Source organism: Dromiciops gliroides, chromosome 3, assembly GCF_019393635.1.
Source record: "Dromiciops gliroides isolate mDroGli1 chromosome 3, mDroGli1.pri, whole genome shotgun sequence".
Taxonomy (NCBI): domain Eukaryota; kingdom Metazoa; phylum Chordata; class Mammalia; order Microbiotheria; family Microbiotheriidae; genus Dromiciops; species Dromiciops gliroides.
Window position 1 is genome coordinate 251,671,357 of NC_057863.1, and position 22,663 is coordinate 251,694,019.

General features: G+C 40.0%; 1 protein-coding gene across 3 annotated transcripts in view; it reads right to left on the minus strand.

Moving 5' to 3' along the window:
- The window catches only part of REV1 (REV1 DNA directed polymerase), a 126,938-nt gene extending 106,396 nt beyond the window's left edge, over positions 1-20,542 (minus strand). For 2 of the 3 annotated variants that reach the window (XM_043995873.1, XM_043995871.1), the window contains exon 1: positions 19,168-19,694. The gene's annotated coding sequence lies outside the window, so the exon portion shown is untranslated. Of the gene's footprint in view, positions 1-19,167; positions 19,695-20,375 lie in introns of those variants that run through there. The other variant, XM_043995872.1, reaches the window with a different exon arrangement.
- Positions 20,543-22,663: the final 2,121 nt, after the last annotated feature.

A 22,663-nucleotide genomic window follows, 5' to 3' on the forward strand; every position in this document is an offset into this window, starting at 1 on the left:
TCTAGAACAATGGTCTTTATCAGAATTTCAGGTGAACCCAAAGAGCATACTAGTGGATTTAAACAGGGCTGAAGCCAAAGATGGTACTGGAGCAATCTCAAACCAGTTCCAAAGCCTAGTGTTAAATATTCAGTGTGAGCATTACATTTCTGAAATATGCAAATGCTATTAATCAGAGCTTGATTTGTTTTGTTGATTGTCTAGATTTAAGCTAGTAAAGGAGGAAATGTTAATAATACAGATTAAACTTAAGAGTGCCATGTGTACTTAAACACTTATTCAGCATGCTATTGGTTGAAGTCTGTAAAAATGGGGACTTGTATACAGGACATAAAGGACAAGTACAACTAGAAAAGAAAGTAAGGGGACAGCGAGGGGGCGCAGTGGATAAGCACCGGCCCTGGATTCAGGAGGACCTGAGTTCAGATCAGCCTCAGACACTTGACACTTACTAGCTGTGTGACCCTGGGCAAGTCACTTAACCCCCATTGCCCCACAAAAAAAAAAAAAAAAAGAAAGAAAGACAAAAAGAAAGAAAGTAGGCTGGTCACTTGTTAAGAGTGAAAGATAATAGATGTGCAGTCTTAGTAAAGTATTTGTACTGATAAACCACAAAATACTAAAAGAACCAAAGGAAGGCCGTGAGCATCTGAGGCAGATCCTAAACTTACAAAAACTACAATTACAAAAAGATGGGGACAATGGGGCAGCTAGATGGCGCAGTGAATAGAGCACCAGCCCTGGAGTCAGGAGTACCCTGAGTTCAATTCCAGCCTCAGACACTTAACACTACTAGCTGTGTGACCTGGGGCAAGTCACTTAACCCCAACTGCCTCACAAAAAAAAAAAAAAAAAGATGGGGACAAGAATTGCACAGGAAGGGGGCAGCTAGGTGGCACAGTGGATAGAGCATCAGCCCTCGATTCAGGAGGACCTGAGTTCAAATCCAGCCTCAGACACCTGACACTTACTAGCTGTGTGACCCTGGGCAAGTTCACTTAATCCCAACTGCCCCCCCCCCAAAAAAAGAATTGCACAGGATGAAAAGGAAGCACTGTTGATCTGTACCAATAGTGAAAGTAACTACAACTGATTTGGTTTGACATTATATAAAGATATTAAAGAATAACATATAAATAACATAATAACAAAGAATAGATGATTAAAATCCAACATTATAATAATTTAAGATCTGCAAGATGTTTTACTATTGATCCCATCTGATCCTCTCCACAAACCTGAGGTAGGAGTTATGTTATCCTCATTTAAGAGATGAGAGGCAGGATAGTGTCAAACTCAAAACAGAAACGGGGGCCATTAGACCATACAAGGATTTCAGTGGGCAAATATTGACTAAGAAAATCACATACTAATAATATCTGTTTTATTGTGTTAAATATTTCCCAATTATATCTTATATCCTTGTTCAGGCCACACTCAGAAGAGTGTTCTGAGTCACATGATATCTCTGGTATAGCAGATGAGACACTGGACTCAGAATCAAGAAGCTGTGATAGCTGTGTAGCACCCTAGACAGGTAATTTAACCTTTATGGGCCTGTTTCCTCATTTATTAAATGAGTGGGTTGGATGTAATGGCCTGTAAGACTATTTCCAGATCTAGACCTATAACCCTATGACCTTATAATTAACTTGTTCAGGGTCACAAGCAGTATCCGAGGTGGAGGGTTTTTTTTTAATATACACAGATCTCCATGCCATATCTCCTCTTAAAGCTGCCTCCACCCCAGTCATTATCCCCACCTCCTTCCACTGCAAGTTCTTGCTTGCTGGGAATTATGTTTCTATGACACTTCCTAGCCATCTCCACACCATGCTTCATGAACTTCAGTACACATCCAGTTTCCGTTTATGTGTCTTCCCTCATTAAAATGTAAGCTTCTTGAAGCCAGAAGCTACTAAAAAACTACTGTTTTTGTTTGCTTCTATTTGTATCCCAGTGACTACTCAATGTTACAAGCCCTTAATCAAAGTTTTAACTTGTCCTGTAATGTGCTCCAGTGCTTATGGAGATCTTATTCAACCTTCAGAATCCAGTGTAACTGTTACCTTCAAGAGAAACAGAGAACTAACAATATACTCAAAACAAAATAATAATAAATAAATAACAAAACTAAAATCTATCTGTACCAAATAGCAGAATAGCCACATCATCAAAAGAAAAGCTAAGCAAAATACAGGAAGACTAACAATAATAGGAGATTAATGATCCTTCAAAACAACAAACTCAACAGAAACATAAATAAGAAAAACATCAGATCTAACTCTCCTATGGAAACTTCTCTGAATGTAAACAATAAGGAATACACATTCTTAGAATCCCACCCATACCTTTTAAAAACTGAGTGGGAAGTCAGTCATTTTCTTTGTTAAAGTTTTGCAAAACTGGGCAGTTCATGATGATGAAAGAGATGAGCAGAACCAGGAGAACATCATACACAGTATCAACAACATTGTGTTTTGATCAACTGTGATAGACTTAATTCTTAGCAATAAAGGACTCATGATGGAAAATTCTGTCCAAATCCAGAAAAAAACAACCCAAAAAACTGTTGAATCTGGATGCAGATAAAACCACACTATTTCTATTGATTTTGCTGCTGCTGGGTTTTTTTTTTTTTGAGGTTTTTCCTTTTTGCTCTGATTCTTCTCTCATAACATAACTAATGCAGAAATATGTTTAATGTGATTGTACATATATAACCCATATCAGATTACTTGCTGTCTTGGAGAGGGGGGAGGGAGGGAGAAAAATTCGAAACTAGAAATCTTATAAAAACAAATGTTGAAAACTATCTCTAAATGTAACTGGAAAATAATAAAATATGTATATGGTAAAAAACAACACTGGGCAGTTCAAATGATAAGTCAGCTTTTCATAAGTTGGCATGGCCTTTTGTAGTACAGACAGAAAACAAGGGCTACAAGTATAAATCAAGCAAGTTCAAAAAACCCGGATGATTGAGATAATTGTTCAAGTGTGTTAATAGATATAATTTCTTATTGCTACTAGACTGTTCAGTGAAACAGTATGCACATAGTGTTCTAAGTTTTGTGAGTAGCAGAATAAAAATATTAAGAGCTTAGCACAGTGCCTGGAACATTGTTGATAAATATTTAAGTTCCTACTGACTAGATGGTCTTTCATTTACTTGTTTTTCATCTTCAGACTCTTTTTGTGTACAATATCTGTATTATGAAGGCATGCAAACATATTATGTTGTACAAGTGGTATCTGTGTCATGTTATTCTGTGAAAATGCCTCTGGGGCAGCTAGATAGCACAGTGGATAGAGCACCGGCCCTGGAGTCAGGAGGACCAGAGTTCAAATCCAGCCTCAGACACTTAACACTTACTAGCTGTGTGACCCTGGGCAAGTCACTTAACCCCAATCGCCTCACACACACACACAAAAAAGTAAGAAAATGCCTCATTTTAGGACTTCCAGGGCAGAGCCAAGATGGCGGAGGAAAGGCAGTGAGTTCTCGAACTCATGACACAACTGCTCCAAAAAACATCCAAATTACACCATAGGAAAATGCCCAGAGCAGCAAAACTCACAGAAGAATGTGCTGAAATCATCTTCTAACCAAGAACAGCTTGGAAGGTCAGAAGGAGGGAGTTTCTGTGCTGAGACAGGAGTGGAGCCCAACCCCACAGTCACCCCGACACAGATCCAGTCCCAGGAAGGCCCCACCAGAGAAGGAGATCCCCAGAGCCTCTGAATCAGCTACAGCGCCAGTGTCATCTAGAACTAAGCTCAGTCTGGTGAGAGGGCTGAGCCCTGGCCAGGGGGGGAGACCACAGGGGTCTATGCTGGTGCTGAGGCAGAACTTGGATTTTTCACCCCCTGCTGAGAACAAGGAGGTAGGCTTGGAGTAGCAGTGGCCCAGGTGGGGAAGGGGCACAGGCTTGTTGGAGCTAACAACCACAACACACAAAGCTGGTTGATTAGCAAGTTGGTCTGGGGTCATCTACAGACCAGGGAAAAGGCCAGGTGAGTGAAGAACCTGATCCTTCTTAAATCATACCACCTGGGACTTCTGAAGCTTGGGATAGATATTGCAGCCTGGAAACAGTGCCCCACTTTAAGGAGCTAAAAGGCAAGTAAAAGAAAGGCAAGATGAGCAGACAGAGAAAGGTGAGGACCATAGAAAGTTTCTTCACTAACAAGGAAGGCTGAGATGCACCCTCAGAGGAAGATGTCAACATCAGGGCCCGTATATCTAAAGTTTCCAAGAAAAATATGAATTGGTCTCAGGCCACAGAGGTGCTCAAAAAGGACTTTGAAGATAAAATTAGAGAGATAGAGGAAAAACTGGAAAGAGAAATGAGGGTGATGCAGGAAAGACATGAGAAAAAAGTCAACAGCTTGAAGTCAAATTGGCCAAATGGAAAACGAGGTACAAAAGCTCTCTGATGAAAATAATTGCGTAAGAATTAGGACTGAACAAATAGAAGCCAGTGACTTTATGAGAAACAAAGACACAGTAAAGCAAATCCAAATAAATAAAAAAATAGAGGGCAATGTGAAATATCTTCTTGGAAAAACTGCTGACCTGGAAAATAGGTCCAAGAGAGATAATCTGAAAATTATTGGTCTACCTGAAAACCATGATCAAGGAAAGAGCTTAGGCATCATCTTCTAAGATATTCTCAGGGAAAATTGCCCTGAAATTCTAGAAGCAAAAGATAAAATAGAAATTGAAAGAATTCACTGATCACCTCCAGAAAGAGACCCCAAAAGGAAAACTCCTAGGAATATTATAGCCAAATTCCAGAGCTCTCAGGTCAAGGAGAAAATATTGCAAGCTGCCAAAAAGAAAGAATTCAAGTACTGTGGAGCCCCAGTCAGGATAACACAAGATCTAGCAGCTTCTACATTAAAGGACTGGAGGGCATGGAATATGATATTCCAGAGGGCAAAGGAAATGGGATTACAACCAAGAATCACCTACCCAGCAAAACTCAGCATAATCTTTCAGCGGAAAAAATAGGACTTTAATGAAAAAGAAGACTTTCAGATATTTGTGATGAAAAGACCTGAACTGAATGGCAAATCTGACTTTCAAATACAAGACCCTAGAGAACCCTAAAAAATTAGAGCTGGGGGACATACCTGGGGTCGTACAATGTGTGACTGTCTTGTGTCTGAGGCTGGATTTTGGCTGGGATCCCCTTGGGTCCAGGGGTGATGCTTTGTCCACTGTGTCACCTAGCTAGGTGATGACATCTTTAGGGTTAAATTGAGGGGTGAAGAGAATGCACTGGGGGAGGAGGAGGGGCAGAAGTGAAATCCTACATGAAAGAAACAGGAAAAGGCTTATGGAGTGGGGGAAGAGATGGGAGAGGAGCAGGGCAGTAAATGAATTTTACACTCATCAGAAAAGGCTCAAAGACCTTAAACTCCTCAGAGCTTCCTCAAGGAGGGACTAACATACACACCCAACTGAGTGGAGTAATCTGTTTAATCTGGGCAGTAAATGAGCCTAACACTCATCAGAATTGGCTCAAAGACCTCAATCTCATTAGAATTGGCTCAAGGAGGGAATAATGTACACACTCAACTGGGTGGAGTAATCTCTCTAACCCTGCAGGAAAATAGGAGGGGAAGGGGATAAAGAGAGAGGAGCAAAAGAAGGGCAGGGGCAGCTAGGTGGTGCAGTGGATAGAGCACCGGCCCTGATTCAGGAGTACCTGAGTTCAAATCTGGGCCTCAGACACTTCAACCTTACTAGCTGGTGTGCCCCTGGCAAGTCACTAACCCCGAATTGCCTCACTAAAAAAAAAAAAAAAGAAGGAAGGGGCAGAGTGGGGGAGAGGACAGACCGAAGCAAAATCCCTTTTGAAGAGTGATAGGATGAAGAAGATGGATAGAGAATAAATATCATGGGAAGGGAATAGGATTGAAGGAAAAAAGAGAAAAGGGGGAAAAATTGTACAAAAATATTTATAGCAACTCTTGGTGGAGGCCAGAATTGAGAATCAAGGGAATGTCCATCAATTGAGGAATGATGGAAAAAGCTGTGCTATATGATTGTAGTGGAATGGTCTTGCGCTACAGGAAATGACAAACAGGATGATCCCCCCAAAACCTGGAAAGACTAATGAACATCGATGTATAGTGAAGTGAGCAGAGCTGGGAGGACAGTGTGCATAGTGACAGCAGTATTGTTCAATGAGCAATTGTGAATGACTTAACTACTCTCAGCAATGCAATGATCCAAGACAATCCCAAGGAACTAATGAGCAAGCTTACTATGCACACCCATAGAAACACTGATAAAAAGAACACTTGTGGATTGTACATATATAACCTGGTTGCAATCTTGTGGAGGGGGGAGGAAAGGGAGGGAGAAAAATGTGGAACTCTAAATCTTATGAAAATGAATATTGAAAACTACCCTTACATGTAACTGGAAAAAATAAATGTATGTTGCTTAAAAAAAGAAAAAAGCCTCATTTTAGCTAACAGAAATCAAAGTTATCAAATCATATGAAAAAATGTTCTAAATCACTGTTAGAGTGATTTAGAACTCTGAGATACTACCTCATACCTATTAGTTAACATGGCAGAAAAGGAAAATGACAAATGCTGAAGGGGATATGGAAAATAGCAACCCTTATGCATTATTGGTCAAGTTTCCAATAACTTGGAAAACAATTTAGAATCCCCAAACGGCTATAAAACTGTGCATACCCTTTGACCCACCAATAGCACTATTAGGTCTGCATCCCAAAGGGATTGAAGGAAAAGGAAAAGGACCCATATGTACAAAAATATTTATAACAACTCTTTCTGTAGTGGCAAAGAATTGAAAATTGAGGGGATGCTCATCAGTTGGGGAATGGCTCAACAGGTTGTGATGGTATATGATTATGATGGAATACCTCTGTATTTATATACTTTATTTATGTACCTATATACAATATTATATATTAATACTATATATTAATAAATACAATATTATATATTATATACAATACTATATTTATGTACAGATGGCTTCAGAAAAATCTGAGATGACATGAATTGATACAGAGTGAAATGAGCAGAACCAGAAGATCATCATACAAAGTAAAAGCAATATTGTAACAATGACCAACTGTGAAAGACTTATCTACTCTGAGCAATACAAGATCCAAGACAATTCTGAAGGACTCATGATGAAAAATGCTATCCACCTCCACAGAGAGAAGTGATGAACCTATGCAGATTCTGTGCGGATTGAAGCATATCATTTTCCCAGCTTTTTTTTGCAATAGGGTTAATATGGAAATGTTTTTCATGACTTCACATGTGTAATAGGTATCATATTCCTTACTTTCTCAATGAATGAGGGGAAAGCTGAAAAAAGGGAGATAATCTGGAACTCCAAAAACCAAAAAAATGCTTAAAAAAATTTTTTAAAGGAAAAAAAGAGGTGGTAACTAGGTGGCGCAGTGGATAAAGCACAGGCCCTGGATTCAGGAGGACCTGAGTTCAAATCCAGTCTCAAACACTTGACACTTAAAGCTGTGTGACCCTGGGCAAGTCACTTAACCCTCATTGCCCTGCAAAAAAGAAAAGAACTATAAACAATATTAGAAAGTACCATTATTTCTAAGTCACATGAAGTCACATAAAGTCACATAAGTCTACACACAACAATAGCCAAATTCCAGGAAGGGCAATTCCTGAGCTACTGCTTTTTTATATCAAAGTCAAAATATTAGAACTTTGTATAAATTGTAAAACAATTTTATTTCACATTTTACTTAATATACAAAAATTTTTATGCCAATTTATCAAATTATTTACAATTATATATAAAATATCGAATTTCAAAAGAAATAAGTATTTTACTTCAGCTGTATTTTATATTTTCATATCCCCAATTAAAGTTAATATATCAGGGCAGCTAAGTGGTACAGCAGTGGATAAAGCACTGGCCCTGGAATCAAGAGGACCTGAGTTCAAATCTGGCCTCAGACACTTAACACTTATTAGCTGTGTGACCCTGGGCAAATCACTTAACCCCAACTGCCCCACCTAAATAAATAAATAAATAAATAAATAAAGTTAATATATCAAAGAAAAGGAAGTAGGATTAAAAAAACTATTATGTTTTCATTTGCATTATTTTGCATGACAGGACACAAAAGCCTTGCAAACACAGTATGAAGCTAGCAAAACTGAAACAGAATGTCATATACGTTCATCCTAAAAATGCATGTAGAGATGCAGGTTTTTTCATGCACAGAAACCTCAATTCAAAAAAACTTAAATACTTCCAAAATTTGGGATTGCTATTTCACAAAAACCCTTTCTTGACATAGTCTACAAAACTGTTTACTGGAATTCCAAACAAAAGCTCCCACAGTATTGGAGAGACATAAGTAAACTCATGTGCACTGGAAATGGTTGAGCAAGTTTGTGGACTGAAACAAGAATTTTTAAATGCAAGGAGTGTCTTTGTCAAATGATGTGATACATTCTAGAATAACTGATACTTTAAAAAAACTTTTGAAGCAAGTCACTGAAGAGAACAGCAGCCTTGCAATTCCATGCAACCAGATGAAACTACAGGTATCTCTCTCTTTTTTTGGGGGGGGGGGAGGGTGGTGGTGAAACATTTGGGGTTAAGTGACTTGCTCAGGGTCACACAGCCAATAAGTGTTAAGTGTCTGGGGCCACATGTGAACTCAGGTCTTCCTGAATCCAGGGCCAGTGCTCTATCTACTGCACCATCTAGCTGCCCCACAGACATCTCTCAATAAAGCCAGCTCCTTGTTTTTGATTACTATGTGCATGCTGATGCTATCCAAGAAGCATTTTTACTTTGACAGTCCTGTTTGGAAACTACAAAGGCCATTAACATTTTGAATATGCTTTCTTGCATTTTTTTCCTTTTTGTTCTGTTTAATTTGGAAATATGTTTAACATGATAGTAACATTATAACCTATATCAAATTGCTTACTGGCCTCAGGAGGGGGAAGGGAAGAGAGGGTGGGAGAAAAATTTGGAACTCAAAAACATCTTTACATGTATTTGAGAAAAATTAAAAACAAAAACAAAACAAACAAAAACACCCCATTTTGAACATGGTAAAAAGGTTTGGGGTTTTTTTTTTTGCCAAACAAGACTTTTGACATGAAAGAAAAGCTTCAAACATTTTAAACAGAGAGAGCTCTTATGATCCTTGTCTCTCCCCACCCCCCACCCCCCCCCATTGGAAAGGTTTGAGTTTATATTTAATCCTAGAGGCAATAGGGAGCCATTAATGTTTTTTGCCTGAGTGAAGGTTATTTCGCTTAAAAAAATTTCAGCTCCAGATTCTCTCCTTGGTTCCATCCCCACCCACTGAGAAGGCAAGAAATACAATGCAGATTCTGTGCGGATTGAAGCCTATCATTTTCCTATAATTAACCATAATACATCATGCAAAACATGTGTTCACATTAGCCATGTTGGGGGAAAAAAGCTGAAAAAGAAAAATTAAATTTTTTAAATGCTTCAATCTATAGAATTTATCAGTTCTCATTCTGCAAGCAAGCAGCATTTTTCATCATAAGTCTTTTCAAACTGTCATGGATCACTGTATTGATTTAATCAGAGTAGCTAAATCTTTCACAGATGACAATCATTACAACACTGCTTTTGCTGTGTAAAATATTTTTCTAGTTCTCTTCACCTCACTTTGCATTCCTATGATGCTTGTTAAAACATCTGGTTTACTTTAGTGTAAAAAGAAGCTCCTCACTCAGTCGTCACTCAGTGTTTTTTACACAGACATACTGGAAAGACTTCCAACAACCCTGAAAAATTTTTATCAACAGCCATAAAAGTCATCAGCTTTATAAGAAGCGGGTTTCTGAATCATTCCATTTTAAAAAAGATTTTGTCAAGAAATGGGAGCAAAATATAAAGTGTTTTTCTACCACACAAAAGTTTGCTGGCATTCAAGATGACAAGTTTTAAGCACAAGAGCAAAAGTTTCTCTCTTTTTTTTTAGGAATACTTTAAAAGAAATTATTTTATCCACTGATTAGCTTACTTGGCAGGTATTTTTAACTACATGAATGAGACAGACCTTTCAATCCAAGGTCCTGAAAAGTCTGCCAATTTGAAAGAAGAGAGTAGAGCCTGACATCCTTGAAAACTTTCAAATAAAGGAGGAACTCAAGTTAGAGTTCATTCACAATTCTGTGTCTTTCTTTGAAAAGAGAAATCCTCTAACTGGAAACACTTCAGAAAATCTTTCAAAATTTATTTCTAACTTAGTTATTATTAAAGTTGAAGCAGGGATTCACAATGTTTTTCTTCCTGATATAAACTGTATCAAACATGTTGACCTAGTCAGAGATTAACTCAATGATTTTAGGATAAAAAAGACTACAATTGGAGTTTAACTCAAAAAGTCTTGGAAAATTCTAGTGTTGCTTGAGAAAAGGGAACCATAGAAGCTCTGATTCTGTTTGTAACAACTCTTGTAAAATAAACAGAGTCTACAGCACTTCTAACCATCAAAACAAAATGATCAAAACTGACTAGATGTACAACATGACATTCAATTATAATAGCCATACAATATAATAGAATCCTTGGATTTCCAAGTTACAGCATATGACAGCAAGAAATTTAAAAGTATCTCATTTTGGGGGCAGCTAGGTGGCACAATGAATAAAGCATATGCCCTGGATTCAGGAGGACCTGAGTTCAAATCTGACCTCAGACACTTAACACTTACTAGCTTTGTGACCCTGGGCAAGTCACTTAACCCTCATTGCCCTGCCTGCTGTGAGATTTTCCCCACTCCCTAGTTATGAGATTTCATATAGTTAAAAGTGATTTAATTATGATAATAATCAGCATATTAACTGAAAAATTATGATTTATTATATTTAGATATCTTATTTTAATTGTATTAGTAGATTAAGTCTCTCTTCTTACTACTTAATAATGTCAGATGATACTTTCCAATGTCAAGCATTAAGTAATATCACAAGATACAATAGTCAGCAATACTATATTTTTAAAAACCACAAGTGTTATTCTTGATTCAAGGGGGTCATGCAGCTCACTAGTGATATACTTGATTAGAAGGGATCATGCAGCTTATGACCCTGTTGCCAACAAGAAGGCTAATATGAGTAATGGAAAATGCTGACATCTGTCATGTAGGCACTCTATTTCCTAAGAAGATGCTTTAATTTTAGATACTTTTTAATTACTATTGTACAGAACATTGAAGCTCTGGAAGGGATATAAAGCCCATTGATTTTGTAACTCAGGTCTTTCAGTAGGCTCACCCCTGCCAGAGGTGGCTTTATTGTGAGATAGGCCCTCTCTCAATAAACCTATTTTCTATGGCTTGGAGACTTTTTTGGTTTCTGTTCCTCCACTGGACTTAGAAATTTTCCCAACAACCCCCCCGCAAAAAGTATCTCACTTTATAGCTACATTTTTCAGTTATCTGTGGATAAATAGAGGGATATGAGCTAGACAATAAAAGAATTAACTAGATTCAGAATGGTTCAACTACTCAATCTAAAGAGTAGTTATTAATAGTTCAATATCAACCTGAAAGGAAATTTCTGGTAGCATCCAAAGATCTATGTGTAGCCATTATTGTTTAGGTTTGTTTAACTAAACCCTTGAATAAAGGTAAAAAATCACATTCTGACCAAATTTGCAGTAATGCAAAGCAACAAAATGAATAATAGAATCATGATCAAAAAGATCTAAGAGGGCTATAAAGTTGAGCTGAATCTAAGAGGTGTAATTTAAATAGAGTTACATAAAGTTATTTGGATTTAAAATAGCATGTGTTTTATAAGCACAAGATGTCAAGACACGACTAGGCAATAATCTGTCTGGGAAAAGATCTGGGGTTTTATGGGGATTGAAAGTTCATTATCTAACATTTCAGAAACAACCAAGACATTCTTAGACTACATTAAGAAAGCATTGTCCCCCCATATCCTGTTCAGCTTTAGGCAACACATTTAAGTAAGCACTCTGATAAACTGGAGAGCCTCTACAAGAAGGCTGGCCTCCAGGATGGAAAAGACCTTTGAGGTTATGCATAAGGGATTAATCAAATGAACTGGGTATATTTACACAGGAGGAGGTAGGAAGGCAGAGAATAAGATTTGCTATGATAGATGATTTTCAAAGTATTTGGAAGACTGTTATATAGCAGAGTAGGATTAGATTTACTCTATCTAGGCTCTATGTGAGGGGGCAAGTTGGTGGCACAGTGGCTAGAGCACTGGCCCTGGATGTCAGAAGGACCTGAGTTCAAATCCCCGCCTCAGACACTTGCCACTTACTCAGCTGTGTGACCCTGGCCAAGTCACTTAACCCCTCCTTGCGCCTCCCCCCCCCCAAAAGCATTTGGGGGCTATCTGAAGTGGTTGCAGGTGGATAAAAGCACCAGTCCTGGATTCAGAAACACCTGAGTTCCAAATCCGGTTTCAGACATTTGACACGTACTAGCTGTGTGACCACTGGGCAAGGTCACTTAACCCTCATTGCCCTAGGAAAAAAAAAAGACTATCTAGCTCTATGTGCAGAAATAGGAGCAATGGGTAGAAGATGAAGAGCAGATTGACCCAAAGTAGAATCAACTGCCTTAGAAGGCAGTTAGTTCTCCGATGCTGCAAGTTTTCAAGTAAAGGTTAGATGGGAACATTTTATTAGGTATTGTTCAACTATGAATTAGACTAAAAATGGCTTCTGCAGTTCCTTCTATTCTGAGATCTTTACAAAGTACAGTGAATATGGCCAAAATCATTATATTCTAAATTTACCAAAATTATTTCTACTCAATAATTCTTTTTCTCAAAAACCTAACACTGATGAATACAAAAATCATATAAGATTAAAATAATTAACTGAGACAATTGTTTTCCTACTTCCTCTACAAAATTAGTCCATTTTCCCATATTTCCTAGACTAATCTTTTCAAAGATATGACAGATACACGTTAGAAGGTACTATATTCCAGGGTAGCTAGGTGGCACAGTGGATAAAGCACCAGCCCTGGATTCAGGAGGACCTGAGTTCAAATCCAGCTCAGATACTTGACACTTACCAGCTTTGTGACCCAAGTCACTTTAACCCTCATTGCACTGTTTAAAAAAAAAAAAAGTGGTACTATATTCAAGTAAGTGTTTTGCACCTTACTTCCTCAACTATATATTTAACAACTGTAGTTAGGTAGTATCTAATGATTTTGAGAGGCATTTATGTGGCCATTTAAACTAATAACTAGAAAAAACAATACTGCAGGAAGCAATATCCAATAATTTCATATGACATTTATGTGGTCTCCAAGCAATAAGTAGAAAAGCTAGTTTTTTTTTTTATAATGGCATAAATGTCTCAGGTACATAATTACTAACCATAAGCCCAAATAGTTATAATTTCAACTAAAGTGCAAAAATTCATAACAATTATGTTACTGACATCGTACAGCCCTCCAGACCACTGGTACCCGACCCTCTGCCCATGTAGTTGCACCCTAAGAACAGGCCTTTCCATCTGTTCTATTGTTGAACCTCCCATATGTATTATCTACCCCATTCAAATGTGAACTCCTTGAGAACAAGTACTGTTTTGTTTTTTCTAATTGAATGCCCAGCATTTTGATTAGTGCATGACATAGTTAAGAAAATGATTCCAAAATAACTACAAACAATGCTTCAAAGAAAAACACAGCTTGGGCACAATTCAAGTAGAATTCCTAGGAGAGACAAAGCAAGAGTCAAAAAACAAAACAACACAACCCAGGTTAAAATGTTTAATGAATGTAATGAGTTAACTAGCAGAAAATATTGGGGGGAAAATGAGAGCTATGGAAGAAACAAGTGGAAAGAGAATTAACAACTTGGCACAAGAAGTACAAAACTTTGCCAAAGCAACAAACTACTGGAAAATTAGAAGGACCAAACAGAAGTTAATGACTCCATGAGACAACAAGAAATATTAAAACAAAGTCGAAAGACTGAAGAAAAAAAGAGGACAAAATGTTTCATAGTAATAACAACAACTGATCAGAAAATAAGGAGAAAAATTTGAGAAGCAGTATACTACATGAACACCACACAGAGCCCTGGCATCATATTTCAAGAAATTTTCCAAGAAAATTGCTAATATCTCTTAGAACCATACGGCCAAGTGGATATACAGAGAATCTTCTAATTACCTACTGAAAGAAACCCCAAATTTAAAACTTCCAGGAACATTATAGCCAAAATTCAAAGCTTCCAAGTCAAAGAAAAAATACTGCAAGCAGACAGAAAGAAAGAATTCAAGCATCAAGGAGCCACAGTCAGGATCACAAATGATTCAGCAGCCACCACTAAAAAGGAAGGGAAAGCTTGAAATACGATATTCCAAAATGCAAAGGCTATATATGTATATATATATATATATATATATATATATATATATATATATAGGCTTATAGCCAACAATAACTTACTCAGCAAAAGTGAGCATAATCCTGCATAGGAAAAAAATGCATCTTTAATAAAACAGAGGACTCCCCAAAATGCCTGATAAAAAGACCAGAGCTATGCAGAAATTTTGAAGGCCCAACTCAAGAGTTAAGTGAAACATGAAAAGTTAAACACAAATGAACAAGGAAAGGCCCAAGCAAGGATAAAGTATTAAATTCTAATATGGGGAAATGATAAATATGCCCCTTCTGATCCCTATAACAGAAAGAAGGCCTGGGAGTGTTTTTGTTATATTTCTAATGATATTAAAAGAAAAATGGAGGAGGCAGCTAGGTGGCCCCATGGATAAAGCACCAGCCCTGGACTCAGGAGGACCTGAGTTCAAATCCGGCCTCAGACACTTGACATTTACTAGCTGTATGACCCTGGGCAAGTCACTTAACCCTCATTGCCCTGCAAAAAAAATAAAAATAAAAATAAAGCTAAGGGAAATTATGTGCAGTATTTAATTTCACTGCAAATACTAAACATTAAAGCATTTTACTACTAACAAATGCACTAAGTAAAACTGCACCCAATTTTATTCAGCAATAGATAACAGAAGTGGGATCTTACTCTTTACCATTATTACACCTCAATTCAAAGTATTTTGTGGTCATTACAAAGTTATTTGTCATTATTTGCTTCTCCGTCAGTAATCTATATTATTTAAGAACAACAGAAAAATCTGGACATGGGAGTTAAGATACTTGGGTTCAAAATTCAGTATCACTAATAGTGTTAGCTGTGAGACTAGAGACAAGTCATCAAATGAGTGTTTTCTCATCTGCATAATACCTTATACTTGTTCAAAAACTAATTTTCATCTGTAACACACTTTGAGTAATATTTCTAATATTCTACATTGTGCAAATTGGATGTTCCTCTTTAAGGCAAAATATAAGAAAACAATAAAGCCCAAATACACATGAACCACATTATGTACATCACTCCAGAGTACTTGAAGAAGCCTGTGATATGCTAAATTATTTACTCTATAATACTTTGGATATGAGTAAACAGACCCTTAGAAAGAAAAAAAATTTTTGCTTTGTATAATATGTGTATAAAGTGGTTTTTTGGGGGCAGCTAGGTGGCGCAGTGGATAGAGCACCAGCCCTGGATTCAGGAGGACCTGAGTTCAAATCCGGCCTCAGACACTTGACATTTACTAGCTGTGTGACCCTGGGCAGGTCACTTAACCCCCAATTGCCTCACTAAAAAACAAACAAACAAACAAAAAAGTGTTTTTTAAAAAAATTACTGGTAGCCAGGTAGATCAATGCCTGGAGTCAGAAAAACCTGAGTTCAAATTCAGCCTCAGTCACGAAGTTAGCTATATGACCCTAGCAAGTCACTAATCCTGTTTGCTTCAGTTTCCTCACCTGTAAAATGGAGATAATTAGTAACACCTATCTCACAGGGTTGTGAGGATAAAATGAGACAAATAATTGTGCTAAGCAGAGCACCTGACACATAGTAGGTACTCTATGTTATCTATTATTAACATTTTTTTCCCTCCTGATCTGGTTATAATAGTAGCTAAAAATAAATTTAAAGACTTTTTAAAACCTAAAGTCCCCAAGTCCAGTCAACACTTACACCATAAGTGAGAAGGCCTTATGCTCACAAAGCCTTTTTCTTTTTAAAGTGCTGTTCCTATACATGGGATAGGGAGAAGAATTGAATCTGTTATTTCACTGGTAATGAGGAAACTCTACCAATGCAGGTGGGCATCTTTTCTAAGTAGTTAAAGAAATGCTTAGGGCTCTGAGAATTTAAGTGACCTGGCCAGAGATGGGACATTGAACTCAGGCCTTCCTGGTTCCTAGACTAGTTTACTATATTCTTTTTAACATGTTGCCTTTTAATATACATGATCAAGTATAAATAAGTATTACATGCTATTATATGAAAGGTAGGAATTTTGTTTTTTGTCTTTATACCCCAGTGTCTAGCACAGTTCTTCACACATAATTGATACACAAAATGTTTGATTCAGTGACTAATGTATTCCAGAAATCAGAAAGATCTATAATGTACAAATACTTCAAGCTGAGATCAGTGATGTGGCCAGTTTAAAAAGGTGAAAGCCCTGAAGAAGAAAGTGAAGCACAAGTGAGGTGCCCTTTGGTTACCCCACAACATTAAGTAACCAAGGTCAGAGGAAACTCCAGGGCTCCCTGCTTCACATCCATTGATAATTCTACTTTACTACGCTGTCTGAGGACCAGATACCAGAGTAAAGGTTTTCTACAGGAAACTAATGGTAGATAATTAAAACAATAGATATGAAACAACATTTCAAAGGCTTTAAATGCCAAGCTAAAGAACACAGACTTTACCCTATAAGCAACAGAGGACCACAGGAGATTTTTTTTTTTCAATTAAGGGAAGAAAACTCAAAAAACCAGCATTTTAGGAAGATTACTATGACATTAGTAGGCCATATTTGCAATAATCAATTAAAAAAAAGTATTTATTAAGCATCTACCTACCTTCAAGGAACTTACAATTTAATGGGGGAGACAATGTAAACAGTAAATCATAAATCAGTATTTACAAAAGAGGAAGGCACTTGAGGGGGAGGGGAAATTTTAATCATCTGTAATAAGAGGGTTCTTAACTAGATGCTTTCTGAGCTCTCTATTCAGTCTAATCACTACCTCCTAACCCTTTAAAAGAATGCCAAATAGCACCAACAAAAACCTTTTATGGATGGTATTTTTTATTTTTCAAAGCTCCTTCATCTTATGTCATTTTACTCTCAGTCTATGAAGAGGATAGGGAAGGTATCATCAACACTGGCTGGCAAAGAAATTAGATGTATGAAGAACAGCCTCCCTTGAATTATTTGAAGGTAACAAACAGGATATCACAATGCCATGGTTGGAAACTACAGCCCTAAAAGGTGCAATGCAGTTTCCCTGTGTACATATCAGAGAAGGAACAAGGTTATGATTTGATCACAGACTTACAGCTGGAAAAGATCACAGATGCCATCTAGTATGTAATAAAGGAAATGAGTTTTTCTCAAAGTTAGATAATTTACAAAAAAACTATAATACTCCATTAAAAGGGTTCAGGAATGTACCTATTTAAGTTACTATTTGCATCTATAAGGAACCTCTCCTATGTAGAAGGAAAAATTAAAGGTAGGAATTATAGGTATACACAACAGGAAGCAGACATTGGAAAGAAGGCCACAGTCCGCAGAGAAAATATCAACATTTGCATTATTTTGATAAAGTCAAATGTTGGTATGGGCTCAATTCAATCAGTCAGCAGGCATTTACAAAGTTCCTACTATGTGCCCGCCACTGTGCTAGGGATACAAATTCTAAGAATGAAAACAATCCCCACTCACAAGGAACTTAAATTCTAACGGAGAAACAAATACACATAGAAGTATACACAGAATAAGTATAAAAAGAATATTTAGGTAAGAACTGAGGGTCTGAGTTAAGGTAGTAGCTGTGTTAGTACAGGGTCAGGTGTATGATTTGTGGGGCACAGAACAGGCAAGGTCTGGCAATTGATTGGTTATGTAAGGGCATGTGAGAATGAGGAGTTGTGAATAACAAGGTTACATTTCTTTGCTAGCACCATCTGTGGGTATGATGTGGTATTAAATGGGAGAAGATATTATCCATTTCTAGGCATACAGGGCCTGTAAGAATTTAATAGTGTGTATGTAAGGCCATGAAAAGGGTTTGCATTTCCATAAGCACCTAGGGGAAAAAAATAATTCGAACGAGCCAGCAATCATATAAAGGGGACAGATAAAAGAAGAAATTTCTAGTAGGAGCCTTTAGAAATGCACTCGAGTTTCTTGGGGCCAGGGAGGTGAGAGGAATGGGTGCAAGATGTTGCGCATAGGTTAGTGAAGGGTAGTGGAGTTGGCGGTGATATGCAACGTTTGCAATGTCTGACTGCAGGCTACGTTCAAGGAAAAGGATAGGAGTTTTGTCAAGGGGGAAGTGTAAACATAGTGAGCTGATGCAAGGGCTGGGGGGCTGGAGGTGATTAATGCTTTGGAAGGAGCTGGCTGCAGTGAAGGGGGGGGGGGTGCCTAAGCGGGCTAGTGCTGTCATGTAGTGTCCGTGGTGCTGGAGGAGACAGGCCACAGGAATGGGGCTGGAGGGTGGGACAGCCCCAGAGCCCCAATTAGTCTATTTCAGGGCAAAGCAGGTGAGGCTAGGCAAAGGAAGAGGGTGCAAGGGGAGCCCAAGTCCACCCCTCCCCAGCGGGGGTGGGGGGAGTCACGGCGGTGGGGGAAGGGGGGGAGGTCACTCGTTACATAACCCGGCAGCTGCCTGCGTGTGCGGGGCGGGGGGGGGGGGAGGTGGAGGAGCAGAAAAGCCGCTGCCTCCTCGGCTCCCCCCTCCCCCCCCGGACCGGAGGAGGAGCAGAGGGGAGAACCCAGGACCCCTCCCCCACCCACCCCCCGGTTCTCGCTCGGCGGCTCCGGGAATAGCCCATTTCCCTCCCCTCCCCCACGGCACGGCCCGGCCGCCACCAGTGATTAGGTCCCTCGCGAGTCGCTTGGCAGGGGGAGGTAAATCGTCGCCACTGTACCCAGGAGTCCATCCCGACCCCCTGCCCCTGCCCCTCCCCCCGGTATGTGGCCCCTGGGAGAGGAAGGGGAGTGTCTCTCACCTTTCGCTCTGCCCCAGACCACCATGCCCGGTCACAGCGGCTGCCTCCTCCCTCACTGGCTCTGTCTCCTCGGCTGCCGCCACCGCTGCTGGGTCCCCTCGGCCGGGGCCGGGATGGGAAGGGGGAAGGGAGGGAGGGGAGGAGGAAGAGGAGGAGGAGGAGGAGGAGGAGAAGGGGAGGGAGGTTGGGGGGCGGGGTGGGGAGAGTCACATCGCTCGCGCTGCGTTCTCCATCCCGGGCGGGCCTCGGCGGGCTCGCGCGCTCCCTGCCTGCCTCGCTCTCCGGGCTCCTCCTCCGGCGGCGCGCGGGCTCCGAGCGTGACCCACTCCCACAGCTACACGACTGCCTACACACTCACACAAACACACACGTACACCCACGCGCACACGTCTCGCACCCCTTCCCAGGGCGACCCCTAACGACGGGAGCCGCGCGTGGCACGAAGAAACACCCCTACCCCTTCTCTCGTTTCCCTCCTCCCGCTCCCCTCCCTCTCTCTCCCACTCTCTCTAGTAGCGGCAGCCGCCGCCGACCGGAGGTGGCTTTTCCCTCCGTGGGCACGTGACCGTCTAGCTCGCGGAGAAGGCGGAGGGAGAGAGGGGGGCGGGGGGGGGAGGAGGGAGGGGGAAGTGAGGGGAGGGGGAAGTGAGGGGAGGGGGTAGGAAGGGGAGAGCCGCGTCCCCGCCTTCGCCGCAGAAGCGGCAGCCCCAGCATCCAATGGCTGGAACGCGGCTACGCAGAGGCCCCGCCCGCCGGCACGGACGCCCGCCGCAACTCCGAGGTACTACCCGGGCTGCGGGGCTCCTGTTGCAGGGCCTTAACCCGCCTCGCTCTCTGCGCTAGCAAAAAAAAAAAAAAAAAAATCAAAAAAATCTGTGCGTCGGGCCCGCAGAAGGGCTTGCTGGGGGAGGGGGCGGGGAAGGAAGGTCTCTGCAGTGCAGTCAAGACCGGGGTTGTTCGTGCCTCCTTCCGCTACTCTCCTCCTTCCCCCCCGCCCGTACTGTGCACTAGTCTGCATTGCATCCAACGGGCGCGTGCCCCCCCCCCCCAGAAAGGATTGTTGCCCGCGCCCTGCCTCCAAGCCCCCAACCCCACCCCCCTCCCGGGACTCCCAGGGCAAAAGCGACGTGTCTTTGTGAGCCGCCCCAGCAGCGGCTGATGGAGGAGACGAACGCTAACAGGGAGAGAACCCAAAGCACTGCACTCACGTGAAATCAGTCTGGTCACATCTCCTAACAGTGCTGCATTGCGGGGATCGCCCACACGACCCAGCGCTTCCCAGTATCACCACGCCGGCCCTGGGCTAGGGCTCACCCGCAGCGGGGCTGCCCGGCCACCCCAGCAGAGCGCCGCCGACTACGCCCGGGATGCTTTTCCCAGGGACCTAGAAGGGCAGGGACCATCCATGCTTAAACTGTAACTGTCTAAAGAAATACGTGTGTATACGTATGTGTGTGCGCAAAGGCAGAGCTGGGGAACACATCAGAAAATGTTTTCCCACAAATAAAATCAATGCTCAGATTGTAGTCCTACGGCTCCTGGAATGATGGCCTTATTAAATCCATGGAAGGTATTTCTAAACCTATTCCTACACGTGTGTGTGTAGATATATATATGCGTGTGTGTATACACATACTTAAATATACACATTCTTAAATATACACTTGCATACATACCGTATATAGAAGTGTCCATGCATACACATATTAAGAAATAAATTCACATATCCACACGTGCATATTATGTATATATGTATGTGTATATATCCAATACTATATATAATTATATTTAATATATGTGCTATGCCTTCTCATATATTATATATCATGTAATATACATATGTGCAATATATGTGTATAGCATGTGGTGTATAGCATGCCTAAGATCCCTTCAAATGCAGTTGATTTACAGTGACATCTAGTGGACAAAGGGACTCATTAACTGAAATTTCCCTAACGTCCATGGTAACCACGGAGGCAGCATCCACATAGAGTAAACGCAGATGCAGCTCCACCACTGGATTCGAGGGCAAACACCATCATATATACAAACACGCCATTCCAGTCAATGCCTGGACTGTGCTCCTAAGGCTCCTGGAGTGGTGGCCTTGTTATTACACCTATGGAAGGTATTTCTAAACCCATTCCCAAGCCATCCAATTAGAGGGCAGAGCTGAGGAACAGACCAGAAAATATTTTCCCAAAGATTTAAAAAAGAAAAGAAACACTAATGTTCATACTTTACATATACTTAAATACAATTTTAAAGGGGTGGAGGAGTCAAAATTATTCTGCAAAGACTGACCTTTTCACAATATCCGACTGTGTCCTGGGTGACATAAGGTTACATCTTGCTGTTAAATATAACTTTAGGGGCGGCTAGGTGGCGCAGTGGATAAAGCACCGGCCCTGGATTCAGGAGTACCTGAGTTCAAATCCGGCCTCAGACACTTAACACTTACTAGCTGTGTGACCCTGGGCAAGTCACTTAACCCCAATTGCCTCACTTTAAAAATATCTATATATCTATATCTATATATAACTTTAATGGTATTAACCCCATTCACCACCAATAAGACATATGGAGAGGAAGGCTCAAACAAATCCTCTCCCTTTTCAGCCATCTCAAAAATAAGCTGGAAGTCTTTTAAGGACAATTAGATTTTTAGTTTGTTTTGCCTTGTACATTAAGAATTGAGTCAACACTCCTTCCTTTCTTTTTAAAATCTTATCTTTTTTTCTTATTTAAAAATTTTTGTTTTCTTTCATCTTTTTTTCCTTTTATTCGAGTCTTCTTATATGGAAATGTTTTACATAAGTGCACATCTATAACCTATATCTTGATTGCTAGCCACCTCAACCAGGGAGGAGGGATAGAAATTGGAATGCTCCTTCCTTTCTTAAAGTAAATTAGCAAGAAGGGCAAAATACTTAAAATCTCAGACAGTGTCCCTTTCTCTAGCACTTTGTCTTACCACTTTAAGCACCATTATAAATGCACTTCAGTGTCAGCATTGTCTTCACAAAAATGGCAAGTTCAGGTTGCACATTTTTTTTTGAGATGTCATAAATTAAAACAAATTATTTAATTGTGACAACCTAGCAACTAGACACAGAGGGCAGCACAAGGAAATCATCTGCTAAAAGGTTCCTTAGAGAAAAAGCAGCAATCCTCATGGTCATTATGGCTTTTTCCTATGTATTTCTAAATGACAATATCTTCCATAAACAGGAAATAACAAAAACTTACTTTCAAAACTGAATAATAACCTTACACAACTATATAAAAATCTATCATGTTTTAAATGTCTTTCTCCTCTTTTTCCCCTGTTCTAGTCAGATTTCCCCTCCCCCATTTTTTCAAGCAGAAAAAGCTTAAAGTATTAAGGTAAACAAATATTAACTTATGGAAATATAATATGCTTTTATCTTTATAGCAAACTTATACAAACTTCATAGCTACTTGCCCTTGCCTAGTAACAAAAAATAATTTTATC